Source organism: Elaeis guineensis, chromosome 3 (assembly GCF_000442705.2).
Source record: "Elaeis guineensis isolate ETL-2024a chromosome 3, EG11, whole genome shotgun sequence".
In the NCBI taxonomy this organism is placed as follows: Eukaryota; Viridiplantae; Streptophyta; class Magnoliopsida; order Arecales; family Arecaceae; genus Elaeis; species Elaeis guineensis.
This window is the reverse complement of record NC_025995.2, coordinates 123,624,025-123,640,494: the sequence shown is the minus strand read 5'-3', so window position 1 is coordinate 123,640,494 and position 16,470 is coordinate 123,624,025. Positions and strand designations below refer to the sequence as shown.

The following is a 16,470-nucleotide window of genomic DNA, read 5'->3' as shown; positions in this document are numbered from 1 at the left end:
CTGTGAGTCGACTCAGTCCCAGATGAGCCGACTCAGTCTGAGACTGGGTCAACTCAGTGTCGTGACATGGTTTGGGCCAAATTTTCTTAAGGTTTCGAAGCCTATTTAAAGGTTAGCCTTATGACCAACTGTGTTACCCCTAGTGGGATAACGCACTGTTATGTTAGAGGTCTAGGGTATGGGATCACTGCTTTCTCATCATCACGCTCATCTAGGACTGACATCCATTCTACGTGCGAGGCTCGATTGATTGAGGTACAGAGGCAGGCTGCCGTGGATCGACGTAGGCTGAACAGTGAGTTCAGGAGTTGGCTACACGCATCGATGAGTATCAGCAGCTCCAGATCCAAATGATGGAGCGGATCATATAGATGGAGCAAACGATACAGCTGATGAGACAGCAGCAGGTCGGTCTGAGCTCTTTCGAATGCTCTCCTTCCCCAACTCATTCTCTAGATGCCGACACTTGACGGCTTCTTTATGCATTTTTTTATTTTTATTTATAATCACTTATAATTTTAATTTAATATAATAAAATAATAAAATTTATTTATCTATTTATTATGTTAATTTTTTATTTTTATTTTTTTAATTTATAAAAAATATTATAGATATAAATTAAAAAATATATTCATAAATTATTTTTAAAAAAAATATGATTAAATTATTAACGATAAAATTATTTTTGATGAAATATTGATCATCAAAAATATTTTAGTATGATAATTTAATTTTTTAATAAATATAAAATTATTAAAATTTTACATATAATTAATAGCAACAAAAAATTATTCATCATAAATAATTATTAGCGATGAAAATTTTCATCGCTAATTACCTTATTTATGACATAAGATTTTCATCACTAATATTATTTAATTTTATTTTCTAAAATTTTTTTATTAAATTAATAGCAATGAAAAATTTTCATTGCAAAAAATATTTTTTGCGATGGAAATTTTTTATCGCTAAAAGTTTTTTAAAAATTTTATTTCAAAAAATATTTTAATTAAATTAATAGCAATGAAAAATTTTTCATCGCTATTAATATTTTATTTTTTAGCGACGTTATAATTCATCATAATTTTTTTTTATGATTAAAATTTTTTGATGAAAATATTTTAATGATGAAAATTATTCATCGTAAATACCGTTTATTAGTGATGAAATATTTTTTTCATTGTAAAATATTATCAATGACATGATTATTTGTGATAAATAATTAGCGTCGAATAGTTCGTCACTAATAATTATTAACGATGAAAATAGATTATTAGCGACGAAAATTTTTTGTTGCTAATATCTTGTTTTGTTATAGTGACGGTACTCAAAAAGTATCGTAGGGTGCTGTGCATGCTTCAGAAATGTCTATCAAAAGATGGATGGTTATGTGATGTTTATCTAAACTATTCAAATATCCTTAGGATTTATCTTTTTTTTTTCTTAGTGTTTTAATGCACGCGTGTAAGCATGCACGGCCACTCATCTTTTGATGGACGTTTTCGAAGTATGTACAGCACCCTGCGATACTTTTTAAGTACTGCAGAGGATCGGTTCCTGTTCATTTATAGGATATAGCAAGGATTAGAAACAGCATGAAAGATAACTAGCATGAAATATATAAAGCCAAATTCCATGTAGATAAAACAAGGTATAAATGGAGTTATCAGTTAGCAGAAGCTGATCAAGCCTAACTTTCTCATTTTCATGGCCAAAATCTCCAACACAAAGTTTTCATTCGAAATCTTTTAAAAAAATTGCACTATGACTTGCATGTGCTCCAACCACTCACTTCTCTAAAGTCTCAAAACCACCCTAGCATCTTCGAATTTTTGAAATAACTAAAGGATCTCCAAAGTGAATATCATCAGGGTTAATAGTTGAAACCCATGGTCCTGGACGCTCCTGAAATGTTGCCCCCATATGCTTCTTTAGAAAAGCAAGATTCGAGTTTTCACCCCATCCAATATTTGTAAACAAAAGAAAAACATCCCATAGAGCTTGAAAGGTTTTAATCATCCTTGATTACATAAGATTGATACTCTATTTTCTTTCACCGGATATCATTAAAAGTTTTATAAACTTCTCTGCCAACAAAAATCAAAAGATAATACTTTCTTTTTTATACCTAGATTTCAATTATTTATAGTGTGAACTTACACACTCAGCTTTTCCCTACCACTCATCAAAATCCCGAGTATGCTCTTGAGACAAAATGTAGACATCCCAAGTAACTTGGAATGCAGTTGCAAATATGTAAAGATCCATACATGTCCAACCATGTGCATACTTTATAGATATAAAATTGACCAAGGTTGATTTTAGTTTTCGGTTCGATTTTCGGATTTTTCAGTTTTTAACTGATCCTATTGGTGCAAAAATTCGCTTGCGCCGGAGAAGCTGGAGTCGAGGGTGTCGCGGTCGCCGCCGGAACCTGCAAAAGAAGTCTAAACCGGAGGTGTGGTTGCTCCGACAAAGACCCTCCGACGCTCAAGTCACTTTTCTGCCTCAACAAGAATGGAGTGCTCGAACGAAAATTTTAGCAGAGTTTTTAGGTAAAAAATGAGAGCTTATAGAATAACGTATCTGGGGTCCCCCCTTTTTATAGGCGGAGGGCTCAACAGACTGATAGCGACGTTCATAACCGTCTGGTAGTGGGCCGCCCACAGTCAGGAGGAATTTATTGCGAGGAGTAGGGGAGTGGACCCGTGGCTCTCACTGTAGCGCGCCACATGGAGTCTGCCGCAGGGAGCAGAGCGGCGTTCGTTGTCGCGACTTGCCAGAGGATGGAAGAATCGTGCAGTATCCGTTACAGAAGGTGGAGCAGGATCGTGGGCATCATAGCGGTCTGCCAGGGAATAGTGAAGCCGCGCGGGATCCGTCGCAGGAGGTGGAGTAGAGTCGTGGCCGTCATAGCGGTCTGTCAGGGAATGATGGAGCTGCGCGGGGTCCGCCGCAAGGAGTGGAGCAGTGGTGTCCGTTACTGTGGCTTGTCAGGGCATCCAGACTTGTTGGCCGAAGTTCGGTCAGAGTCGGTAGCGAGGTCCGGCACCCGTAGGAGTTTGGACGAGGTCTTCCCGCAGCCGGAATAGAAGACGGATTCTGACTCTCGTAAAAGTCCGGGCGCAGTCTTCTTGCAGTTGTGGGTCGTAGGTGGAGTTCGGCTCCCGTAGGAGTCCGGGCGGAGTCTTCCTTGCTGTAGAAATTGTGAACGGAGCCCGGCTCCCGTAGGAGTCCGGGCGGAGTCTTCCTTGCTGTAGAAGTCATGAACGGAGCCCGGCTCCCGTAGGAGTCCGGGAGGAGTCCCCCTTGCGGTTGAAGTCGTGGGCAGAGCCCGGCTCCCGTAGGAGTCCGGGCGGAGTCCTCCTGCAATTAAAGTCAGGTGCGAAGTCCGGCTCCCGTAGGAGTCCGGGCGGAGCTTACCGGCAATTGAAGTCGTGGGCGGAGCCCGGCTCCCGTAGGAGTCCGGGTGGAGTCCTCCTGCAATTAAAGTCGTGGGCGGAGCCCGGCTCCCGTAGGAGTCCGGGCGGAGTCCCCCTTGCGGTTGAAGTCATGGGCGGAGGCCGGCTCCCATAGAAATCCAGGTGGAGTCCCCTTTGCGGTTGAAGTCGTGGGCGGAGCCCGGCTCCCGTAGGAGTCCGGGCGGAGTCTTCCTGCAATTAAAGTCGTGGGCAGAGCCCGGCTCCCGTGGGAGTCCGGGCGGAGTCTTCCTTGCGGTTAAAGTCGTGGGCGGAGCCCGCAAGGGTTAATCCCGCTGAGAACTTCGGCCGTGGGTATTTTATACCCAACAGATCCAAACCGGAAACCAAAATTCTTGAAAATGAAAATCAAAAACCGAACCGAACTATACTCGGTTCGGTTCGATTTTTCGATTCGGTTCGAGTCGGTTTTCAGTCTGAAACTAAATTATGAACAACCCTATCCGCGACATGCGGACCCCTGCATGGCACTGACCTTGGGCCAGGCCGGACGGGCCAGACTCACAGGTATGTTGCTCCCGGAAAGGATCTCCTATGCATGACTCGTTTCAACTTCTGCATGTTTATTTTCCAAAATTTGGTTTTTTTTTTTATTTAATTATAGGCAATATCCTAAGTCGTAATAATTCAATATTAAAAAGTTTGCATATCTAAATATTTCTTTCATACATGATTTTCCATAAATCAGAATGTAGTTAATTTCTTTCTGCGTGATTCTTCTATTGTGATTCTGAAGGGCAAGTGCATGCTCACTGACTTGATTTGTATTAAAATAACTAATGCATTCTGTGGCAGAATATGGGGTGGCCAACCATGTATCTACCGAAGGACATGTGTACAGCTTTGGGATACTTCTGTTAGAGATGTTTACAGGGAAGAGACCGACCGATGAGACGTTGAATGAAGGCACAAGCCTTTGTGAGTTTGATGAGATGGCCTTTCCTGAAAGAGTCATTGATATTATAGATCCATGTCTACTCCTAGAAGAGAAAGATGGAGGAGTCGATGATAAAATTCAAAATACAGTTGAAGCAAGACGAGGAACACGAGTTCTTGGTTTCCATGCTTCGGGTTGGCCTCTTATGCTCGAAGGAATCACCAAAGGAGCGAATGCAGATGGAAGACGTGATCAAGGAATTGCTGAAGGCTAGGGATGCATTTACAGGAGCTGGAATTCATGGGGAAAGGAGAAAAGAAACAGTTCTAGAGGAGAAGGTCCATCAGCCGTTGATGACAACGAGTGGGTGTGACGATAAAGAACCAATGTGTTTTCTTTGGGTATGCCTTATCGTCCATAGTTTCGATTATCTGTGTAGACTCATGGAGAGATGGTGCAATAAAACGAAACAGTCTTCTTGTTCTTCTTCTTCATTTTTTTCGTTTTTTGTTGAACGGGAAAAAGGAGAAAGTGAGCTGGTTCCCCCGGCTTTTGTTATTAATTGGATTTGATATCTACAAGAATGAGATAAGTAAGATAGAAGAGAAATTAGTTACACTTTTTTGTGACAACAGAGAGGCGATGCTAAGATGTGCTTGACGGCTCTGCTTTGCTTTCCCAACAACCTAGGTTTCCCCACAATCGGAAGGTATTTATTTAGTCTTGTGGAGGATTGCATTGATAGTCGATTTCTTTCCAACAACACGGTCAAAAACTTCACAGCCCGTTCTTTCGCAGGTAAAAAATTTGCCTAAGAATCTATACTTTTTTGAGTAAATATTTTTCAAACAATATTTAGATAAAAAAATAATTTACCTATGTTCCTTTACACATAGAAAAGTGGCTTCAGAATTTGTTATCTACGATCTTTTACATTACTACTTTTTTAGATAAGTTAGTAAAATTTATTCATATTTTCCATAATATCCCTTATACTTTTTAGATTTGACTAAGTTATTAAGCATTGAATGATGAAGACATTGGAAATGAGGATGAGTATTTTAGATACAGCATTAAATGTCTACTCTACTGGCTAATGAAAAAATGATTTAGCCACCCCTTGAATGGATAAAACTTTCTTCTATTTTATAGATAAATGTTGCTTATGGTAAAGTAACTTATCCATCTTAAAAAGTGTGAGAACATGGGTAAGTTAGTCAATGAAAAAATTAATTAATTTTTCCATGATATTTACCCATAAAAGAATGACCCCTCAATTGCTCCAAGTCAAGTTGGGTGAGTTGGCATTGTGACTTAATATTCGATACCAATTTTTTCCAATTCCAATGAGAAGCCACCGATACATTACTTTTCAATGCTCTGAGATATAGATCTTCAAACAAGGAAGCCAAAGGTATAGCACCATTCCATTCATCCTCCCAAAATCTAATAATAAAATGAAATAGTAAATGTTCATATTATTGGTTATACTACTAACACTTGGAATATGAGCATGTTAGATTTTTTTTTTCTTATTTGTTTTTAGGAAATAAAGTCGGGCTTCCACCATCCAGGTGCTTGCTTAGAATCTTTGCCATGTATAAAGGATGCCAATTAAACAACGGTGCTAAATCTAATTCTTCTAATAATGATAAAAGAATTAGTTTCCTCTTTCTTTATTTTTTTTTCTTTCTTGGGACAATATTAAGGCGTGCGGGCCCATGTGCCATGGTGAGCCTTATCGAACCCCAGCCATCATGCCAATTACGAATAGTTATTGTTGTGTACACGTGTTAAGGTTACGGAACCTTCCCCTCTCCACCGCACGCAAGGTATTGTCCGCTTTCCCCGACGGCGCCGCCCTACGGGCCGCACGCGATCGACAGGTCACGGTTTTGTCCTCTCTACCCCTCTGGGCAAAAGGCGCCTCACGGGGTAAGAGGGAGCCCGCACTACTTAAGCACATGCACACACCAGAGTTGCCCGATGTGGGACTATTAAGGAGGCCCCCCCGCAGCCTGCCCACAACAGATGCCCCCCACTCTGGAGGGTGCAGGTGTTGAGCGACAGGGGGCGGGTGCCCCTACCTGGCGCGCCACTGTTGTGTACACGTGTTAAGGTTACGGAACCTTCCCCTCTCCACCGCACGCAAGGTATTGTCCGCTTTCTCCGACGGCGCCGCCCTACGGGCCGCACGCGATCGACAGATCACGGTTTTGTCCTCTCTACCCCTCTGGGCAAAAGGCGCCTCACGGGGTAAGAGGGAGCCCGCACTACTTAAGCACATGCACACACCAGAGTTGCCCGATGTGGGACTATTAAGGAGGCCCCCCCGCAGCCTGCCCACAACAGTTATGATTCAAAGATAGGTCCTCTCCAATCTAATTCAGGACCAGGATGTTTTCAAGAGTCAGACTTCGCAATCACCCATTTCCTTCTATGCGACTGGACCGCTGGGCATGTGCCACAGGCACCAAGCAATTTCTCTGAAGGATAATAAAGGTTGTAAGAGGGTCCAACGACTCGTGACCGTATGTAAAAAAATTAGTCAGAAAATATTATTTTATCCGTGGCAAGAAACCACCAAGTCTCTACAGGCTCTAAGACTCGGAGATACTTTTCAACATACCTAAGAACTCTAGGATTTAATTTCATATATATCATTACCATGAACTGGCTTCCAAACTCGAACTTGGTCATAAAACTTCCTGATACGGCACCGTATTGTAGGCTCTGGCTTCCGTGAAGGAACGCGGTGTTGGCTATTGCAAGTCTTTCTTTCTTTTTCCTTTTTTTTTCTTTTTTCTTTTTATTTATTTATTTATTTATTTTGATGATGTTGGTTACTGCAAGTCAAAAATGGTGGACCCGATATTCAACTCAGTCACACATTCCCACTACTGTTGCTGGAAAAAGCTTTCAAAATGTGTCTTAGTGCCCGATGCTTTATCTTGACGTTGGGTGTGACTCTCGTCAGACTTCTATATCATCCAAAAGAGGTTGACGTGATCGATCAGCTTTGAAATTTTTAGACTCGGAGTTCCATCACTGGCATAAGTGCTTGGTCGAGCGTTCACCTCACATGAGTCCGCTTAGCAAGGGATCCGTTTACTGACATGATAAGATTCACAAGCAAACTAAATGTCACACACCCGACCTTGGATTTAAATATCGAGAGCATGAGTAGTCACCGCATACTTACAAGGAACCGTTCCTATAGGCATGCAAGACATCCATCTGTCAATGAATCAATATAACCTGCAGTTTATAATATTCACGTGCAGGAGATAGTAAATATTAGAGTACTCAAAGATTAACTACACCACCGAACATACTAACCTAAAATTCTTCTTTTGAACTTCTATAATTCACAGTTTATAGTGGATGGATTAGTTACACAGCTCAGAAAATCACCATAATATGCATATAGTTAAATAAATCAATTTTACTAACTACACAAGTCGGCCTCGCATCTTACTAATCTAAAACACCGATCGAACTAACCTTTGAACCCTGGATCTGAAAACAACAAAGGAAGATTATGAGCTTCCTAGCTCAATAAGTAACAAATACATATATCCAACTTATTTAACTTATGTTAACATGCAACGTAAATGCATCATACAATATATGATCTCAATCTTATCATGTATCAAATTTATACAATTAATGATATTAAAAATATACTTTATACCTACTTATCTAGAATATGAAAATTAGTAAGTAGTATAAAAGTCCATCATATATATATATATTAGTTTTCATAATACTACACTTAAGCATGGGTACCCACTTCTTTTTGCTCTCAGCTCTTATTGTGGTGCCATGATTGCCCCCATGGTGGGGATCTCAAATCTATGCTTACACCCCATGGTGGGTATCTCAAGTCCACGTTTACGCTCCATGGTGAATATCTCAAGTTCGAACATCATACACAGTAGGCTAAGAGTCAGATGATACATATATCAATAACTATATATAAGTCAAAGAATTTTTCTCTTTTCCATATGTCTTTTATATGGCTTCAATATAACTTGATACATCTTGATACCGCTATGATCCATGTACTCCAATAGGCTATAATCATAATTCATAGAGCCTGATCTGATCATAGCATGTAACTTCATTTATTTCTACTTATAATATTTAAACCACAAATCATTCATTTATAATTACAGAGATTCTATGCAACATGCTATACATGATAAAATCGAATGCAATTGTAGGTTTTTGTATCATTTTAAAGGGATATGATATATTCACATTTAACTTTGATTAAATATGATAAATGTAAATGTTACTTACCTTGCAGGTTCCAACAACCGACAATCTAGATGCATCCTTGGGGTTCCTTAGGATCTAAAATTTAACATCACATATATGTATCAAATTAATGGTGCAACAATATTCTTAAATTTAATTTCTAAAATTCTTAAGAGTCTTAACATTCTTTCTCAAATTTTTAAAATTCTAAACTCTATTTTATATGCTAGCTATTAGTATAATAGGAAAGCTACTAATCTTGTCCGATTCTCTAATACCCACGGATGAGGGCACAGCTTAAGAAATTTTAAAAAAATGGTAAGGGTATCGAGAGAGAGAGAGAGAGAGAGAGAGAAATCCCCCCTTTTCTTTCCTTCTTTTTTTTTCTCTCTTTTTTTTCCTCTCTTTTTCTTTTTTCTTTCTTTCTTCTTCTTCTTTTTCTCTTCCTCTGTTTTTCCTTCTCTATCCCCACTCACAGCACACACACAACACACACACACATGCATGCAGAATGAGGGGGAAAGAGACGGAGAGAGAGAGAGCACGGAGAGCGAGAGAGGGCACAGGAGAGGGAGAGAAGAGAGAGAAAGAGAGGAAGCAGGAGAGACAGAATGCAGGAGAGAATAGGAGAGAGAGAGATGGTGGGAGAGAGTGGGAGATAGAGTGGGAGAGAGAGAGAGAGGGCAGTGGGGGCTTCGAGAACCATCGGGAGAATAGGAAAAAAAATTCCCTGTTCTCATTTTGGGGAAGCCATAGGGCATCGCCTCTTAGGCGGGATCCATGGAGGGTTATCACATTCTCCCCCGACCTTAATTAAATTTCATTCTTGAAATTAAAATACCTGAGTTCTCGAATAAATATGGATACTTTTGCTTTACTTCTTTCTCTAATTTTCAAGTGGCCTCTCACACTAAATGATTGTTCCATTGCATTTTAACATATGGAATAACACGTCTTCGCAATACTTGATCCTTTTGATCTACTATTTGCATAGGATACTTTTTATAGCTTAAATCTTCTATGAGCGGTAAGAGTTCATATTCTATAATATGACTGAGATTTGATATGTATTTTTTTAACATAGAAATATAGAAGATATTATATACTCCAGCCAGTATAGGGGGCAAGGCAAGTCTGTAAGCAACTGCACCAACTTTCTCCAACACTTCAAATGGACCAACATATCTAGGGCTCAACTTATCTTGAATTCTAAATTTTACAATTTCTTTGGTAGGTGATACCTTCAAAAATACATGATTACCAATCTGAAAATCTAATTCTCGCCTCCTGATATCTACATAACTCTTCTTTCTACTCTGAGCTATATAGAGATGCTCTCTGATTAAATAAATCTTTTCTACTATTTATTGTACCAATTCAGATTCTAATAATTTTTTCTCGCCCACATCATCCCAACATATCAGAGATCTACATTTTCTTTCATACAATGCTTCATAAGGTGCCATTTGTATACTAGACTAATAACAGTTATTATAGGCAAATTCTACAAAAGGTAGATGTTCTTCCCAAGAGCCTTTAAGATCAATAACACAAGCTCTTAACATGTCCTCCAATATCTGGATAATTCTTTCTGACTACCTATTTGTCTGGGGGTAGAAAGCAGTACTAAAATTTAATTTAGTTTTCAGAACTTTATGCAAATTTTTTCAAAATTGAGATATAAATCTAGTGTCTCTATCTAATATAATAGTCATAGGAATATCATGTAGCCTTAGAATTTCCTTAATATAGAGCTTAGCTAGTCTTTTAAGAGTATGACCAACTCTGTATGCTAAGAAATGAGATAATTTAGTTAATCTATCCATAATTATCCATATTGCATTATTACTATTAGGAGTTCTTGGTAAATCAGTCACAAAATCCATAATAATATGCTCCCATTTTCACTCAGAAATCGATAATGACTACAGTAATTCTTCTGGTCTCTGATGCTTAGCTTTCACCAAATGACATGTTAGACATTGAAAAATAAATTGTGCAACTTCTTTTTTCATATTACTCCACAAAAAATTTTCATATATACTTATTTCATTTATTATGACATAATTCACCCACTACACCAAAATGTAGCCTATGAAATTAAGTTTAGATATTCAACAATATTCTCATGTATATCTTCTCAACACAAGTTTTTCTTCTATGATCCATCCTAACAATTTTTTATTATCATTGCTTACCTAAGTAACATCTAAAAGTGAAAAAAAAAAGTCAAAATAGTTAAAGCTAATCTCCTTAGCTCCCATATTACATAAACCATCCTCATCTTTTATACTCTTCTTGCTATGAGTTCAGTCAAATTATCACCAAGTTTTAACTTCTTATAAAGTGAAAGAAGTAAACCTAGAAGCTTGAATAAACCATAAATAACCTATTGCTTCTAACATAAGCATCAAGCCTACTAACTTAGTTGAAAATTTTGAGTCTAGCTCATATTCTAAATTGCGGTCCCTATTGCTAGCCATGTTTGCCCATAGTTGACAGTAGCATATCCATCTTGCAAATTACACCAGATACATATCCTTACCCATTTTGAACCAACATGTTGCTCAAAGATTCCAAGTGAGTTATCATCTATCTTAATTATTTTACTATTAACAAAGTTCTTCTAAGGCCCATGCAAAGTTTTGCTTGTTACACAAGAAAATAGCCCAGGAGTTTGGGTGGTTCAACTGTCTTGCCTGATTGATGCATTAGGTACTCTAAGAATCGATAATGCATGAACGACATCAGAATTTAAAAAGGTGAGGGGATGGGGGAGTGAGGGGTTAGTTGTGATATGAAGCTGATGGTGTCAAGAACTCAAGACAGAAATATTTAGATATTGTTATCACATAGAGCCCAAAGAACGGGTGAAAGTGGATCCAATAATATCTGGTTGAATCCATTTTCACATCCAAATCTATCTGGGTATAGATAAAAATTTAAACATCCGACTGATATCCGTATCCCTATATATATCCTTCAAAGAAAAATGGATATGGATATGAATAGACAACTATCCGATCCATGTCTGAATATCTAATTCTATGTGTAATATTATTTAATTTTAATTCTATTTATAATTTTATTTAATTTTATATGGCACTCATGAACTTCTAAGAAAATATACAACAACATTGATATGCTATTAATTTGATTTATGATTCACCTAGTAATATCTCTGATTTTATAGTCACAAAATTTAGTTATTTGTCTTATATTCGTATTTATATCCATACTTCTAGTATCCAACTTGTATCTGTTTAAAATAAATACAGATATAAATTTTTGCATCCATCTAGTATCCATATATGTAACCATATTCATCAAATAAAACAAATATGGCCCTAGTCTAAGTCGAACATTCTACCTTTTGTTTATTAAACTTAGAATTCATAGAATAGGTGATGATAAGGATTTGAACGACCATAGGAAACTTTTGGATGAGATACTATGATTTTGTTGCAAAGCCGATTTGACTAGGTTGCTGAGCTGGCTGGCATGCTGGAAAGCTCAATGAGGTGCTGCATAAATCGAGAGAGCTAATTGGAGATCTTGGTGTGCCTCCCTAGCCGGTGGATGATGATCGTCGGGACTCTGATATGATCACCACTAGGTCGATCTTGTCCGATTAGTGCCTGAGGAAAGGAGATCATGCTTGAACCTTCGCTTCAACATCAGGCCTGATCTTAAAATACCACAATCAGGGAAGCCTTCTTGCTAGAGAGTGTCTAGTGAGGAACTCTTCGATGTCTAAGTTAAATAGTTCTTAGGGAAAGGTTAGAGATACTATAAGAGTAGCAAAGTGATGGAAACTCAAGAACACTTAGGGATCTCTACTTGAAACTTGGAAGTTTCAACTTAGAGCTTAACTAGGGAGTCTCCTTAGAGTAGTTTATATAAGCCAGTGCCAGTTTGTCATTATGGAATCGTGGGACATGTTGATCGGCCATTTTAGATGACCATTTGCATATCCAAAAGATATCGTGATTCTCCCATGCGCCAATTTCCATGTATCTCATGATTATGGAAACAATTTGCCATCATAGGCTAGTTGTAGCTAGATGGAGGAGATTTGGGCATCTCCGCATGCCTCTGGATTGGCTATATGACAAGAGCTGGTTGGCTAGAGTAAAGGCTTTATGGCAAGTTTTGGTTGGTCAAATTTGCCATGTCGGCTATGGTTGGTTCTAAGGAGTATCATCTCTATTTAGTGAAAGAGGGAAAAGATTAAAATAGTCAAAACCAGACTTCCTCAACCCTCACAATGCATAAACCATCCTCATTTTCCCCACTTTTCTTGCTTCTTGTTTGCTCAGATCACAGTAATTATCACCTAAGTTTTAACTTTTTATAAAGTGAAAGACATGAAATATCAGAAGATTGATTAAACCATAAGTATTATGATGCCTCAAATTCGGGATATAATACAGTCATGCTACTGAGAGATACAAGCTATTATAATATGAAGCTAACAATCATAATCTCAAATAAAAATAAAAGATCCAAAATCCATCATCGATTAAATAATCAAACAAATGTCACTTTAGAGCAATTAAATCCAAATTTAAATATCAAAATTTGTAACCTCGAATTTATAGAGTCACTAATTACAAATTCATAATCAATTTAAGAACTAAAATTTTTTCTACTAAATCTCCAACTTGCTAATATAAGCTCCAAGTCCGGGTCATCCTTCACTCCTAACATTATTCATTTGAAGAGCAAAAAAAATAAAGAGATATGAGCTACATAGCTCAGTAACATTAATTTATTCTTCCTTATTGAATTAGGCATAAGTTTTCCATGAACAATGCATCACTTAAGAAAGAAATCTCCACCAAACACTCCCTTGGAAGACCGACATGTCAGGATCTCTTACACTCCCTTGGAAGATCAAGTATAATTTGTATGAATTGCTGAAAATGTCTTGATATCATTTCCCATATTTTTGTTGTCTTATCAAAAAAAAAATGAAGAAAATATTGTAGTTGAGAATGAAATCTATATGCATATATATTTGCACGTTGTAATATATTATGCTTAATTTTGAAAGAAAATTCAAAGGCATATATAAGATTAGAATGAAGATTTTTCAGCATTCAAGAGATTAAAATATTACATCTAATAAACAACTAATGTAGAACTAAACATGCATCCATATAGGTATTTGCACAAGTACCTTTTAGGAGCTATGCAGATTCTAAGCTAGATCAACTCATATATGCATATCCTATATGGGATATCGACCTGAGTTCTTGGTCTTACAAAGATTTCCCATATGCATATCCTATATGGGATTAAACAGGAACCTGCATGGCTCTTTGTATTAATTATCCTATACACCTTGTGCAATGTTCTCCCTATGACAAACGTAATGCCATGTCAGGACTTCCCTTGATTTCAATAAAGGTGTAGAAGCTTCAGATAATCCATCATATAAAATAAAGAAAATGACGATTTCCCCCAACTAAGTTATAATAATTGCATCCAAAAGAAATCCACTGTCGAACGAACGTTTGCCCAAAAAAAAGCAGTCATGCGGATTCGAGGAGGAAGGGGGGGGGGGGGGGGAGGTAAGAATATGGGGTTCGCGGAGGAGTGTTGCCACCATTCCATAGCGACGTTTTCAACCACGGACGGCCTAGAATTGGAAACTGTAGAGGATCTCGATCCCCTTGAGGTACATCACTGCTAAATACATCTTGGAGTCACGGGAATGGTGGTGATATCTTTAGATCTATTTTGATGACCCGAAATGCTTTAATAGCTAAGACATCTATTTTAAAAAATCATTTTATTAGTAGATTTGTTGCAATCTTAAGATCTATTTGAATGACAGGACCCAAAGTCTTATAGGAATAATGGGTTTAGACCAATACAACCACTTAAATAAGGCTTAGCCCAGTCTGTCTTTATACATACCCAGAAAACTATTATGGTGGATCTTTTTTTCTCTCTATGGGATTCAGACTGGTCCATTATAATGGTTCTCCTGATATTTAATAGAAATAAATTCAGTCTAGTTGTAAAGATTCAAATCTATAATTTTTATAGAATTTTGGATCCAATCATCCAAACAAACCCGTAATGGGTATTGCTTTTTGTGAAGTGAGCCATGCAATAAAACAAAGCCATCGTTATAAACTATCCAAGTAATTTTGTTGAGTGAGATTTTTCAATTGCAAAAACACTGTTGTACTGCTGTTTCTTAATAGATTTCTTCGGAATCGAGACAATAAGAAGTTTGGCAGCCAAAATTGAAGTACTGTCCAGCCTAAATGGATAAATGCATCATTCACCAAACATAAAACTATAGTTACTAAAACTGTGCCAGATTGGTCAGTCAGTCAGTAAGAACCGGATCGGGCCGGCTAGTTTTAGAGAAAACGGGTGGGTTTTTACAACTTTATTAAGTTGTTAAAACTATATCATGCTATGCAAAAGAAGTTTCTTGCTCAATAATTTTAATAATCATCTCTTTCTATTAAAAAGAAAATAACTAATTACCTTCTTCATGGGTGAATTTTTTTTTCAAAAATACGTCATTCATGTATTTGGATACTTTTACTATCTAAAATTAAATATATATATATATATATATATATATATATATATATATATATATTAATTCTATGTGAGTTTTTTAATACAAAATTAAAGGGTAGTGTGGAATACAAAGTATAGCATTTCAAACGAAAATTTATAAATAATTTTACAAATATCATTTTAAATTTTTTTAGAATGTTTGTTATAAGATGGCCTCAAGTAATTAGTATTTTTGGTATTGAAAGGTATTTTGGACTAGTAATCATTTAAAAAATACTATTGATTCTACACCTATTGGTTTTCTCTTTCCTATTCCTCCTTACAAGGACCGGATAAATATAAGCTCGGTTTGTATCTTTCTTTCTCAGTATCAACCATCCAATCACCTTTTGCACAGCTCTCAAAGCATGCCAAATCTTTTATTCATCCACCTGCATAGCTTTCAAAGCGGCCATTGTGCGATCCAATGGTGGATTCATGAGAAGGAAGATGAATCCTTTTGTGCATAAGATATATATACAACCCCTCTTTTGGTTGGGATGCTTTTCGATCTCGTTTTAAAGACCATGGATAAAATTAAAATCAGAGAACATCTAAGATAAAAAAAAATCATGTAAAATAGAGGCAAATTAGTAAATATAACGGGTTACAGAACCTTGGGACCTTGGCAATTCCAAAGAGAGAGCGGGGAGAGAATAAAGAGGATAGCGAAGGAAATTCCACTTGACGGTAATGCGAAGCGAATGGCTAATGATGCCTCTCCATGTATGATGAGTTTGTCGGCTGGACCACTGCTGTTGTAGTAGAACATCAGACACACCAGCAAGAGAGCTTATGGTCCCCCTCTGATTCTTTTATGAAGTCTGCAAATGCCGACTTGTTTGACCTTATATAAAGTTCATCATTTATTTTTCTAATGCTTTACTAGTGGTATTTTAGAATGCCAGCTAGTGATGGTCTGTTTTGTTGTATTGGTGGAATATCATGCTTGGTTTCACCTGCTTTGCTTCTATTGGAGAATACTGTGCAATTGCTGAGATCCGGGGAGATTTGACCAGCCGAGTGCTGGAGAATTGATAAAATAAGGGACTTTTGCTCTGGGATCTTCAATACACTATCATTAAACTTTTAAAATAGGGAGGCTAAAGCAACTCCATTTCCATTCTTGCTTCCCCTCTCCCACCCCCCCTGCCACATCTAAACTTGACCTTATTTTGCCAGGCGGACTGAACCTTGTTGTAAAACTACCATCTTTTATTGAAGATAATAAAAGACTGATGTCATCTACAATCCAATCCTCAA

At 37.5% G+C, this 16,470-nt stretch overlaps 1 pseudogene; it reads right to left on the bottom strand.

Moving 5' to 3' along the window:
- Positions 1 to 1,451: 1,451 nt before the first annotated feature.
- LOC140856351 (uncharacterized) lies at positions 1,452 to 4,434 on the bottom strand (annotated as a pseudogene).
- Between the last annotated feature and the right edge of the window lie 12,036 nt (positions 4,435 to 16,470).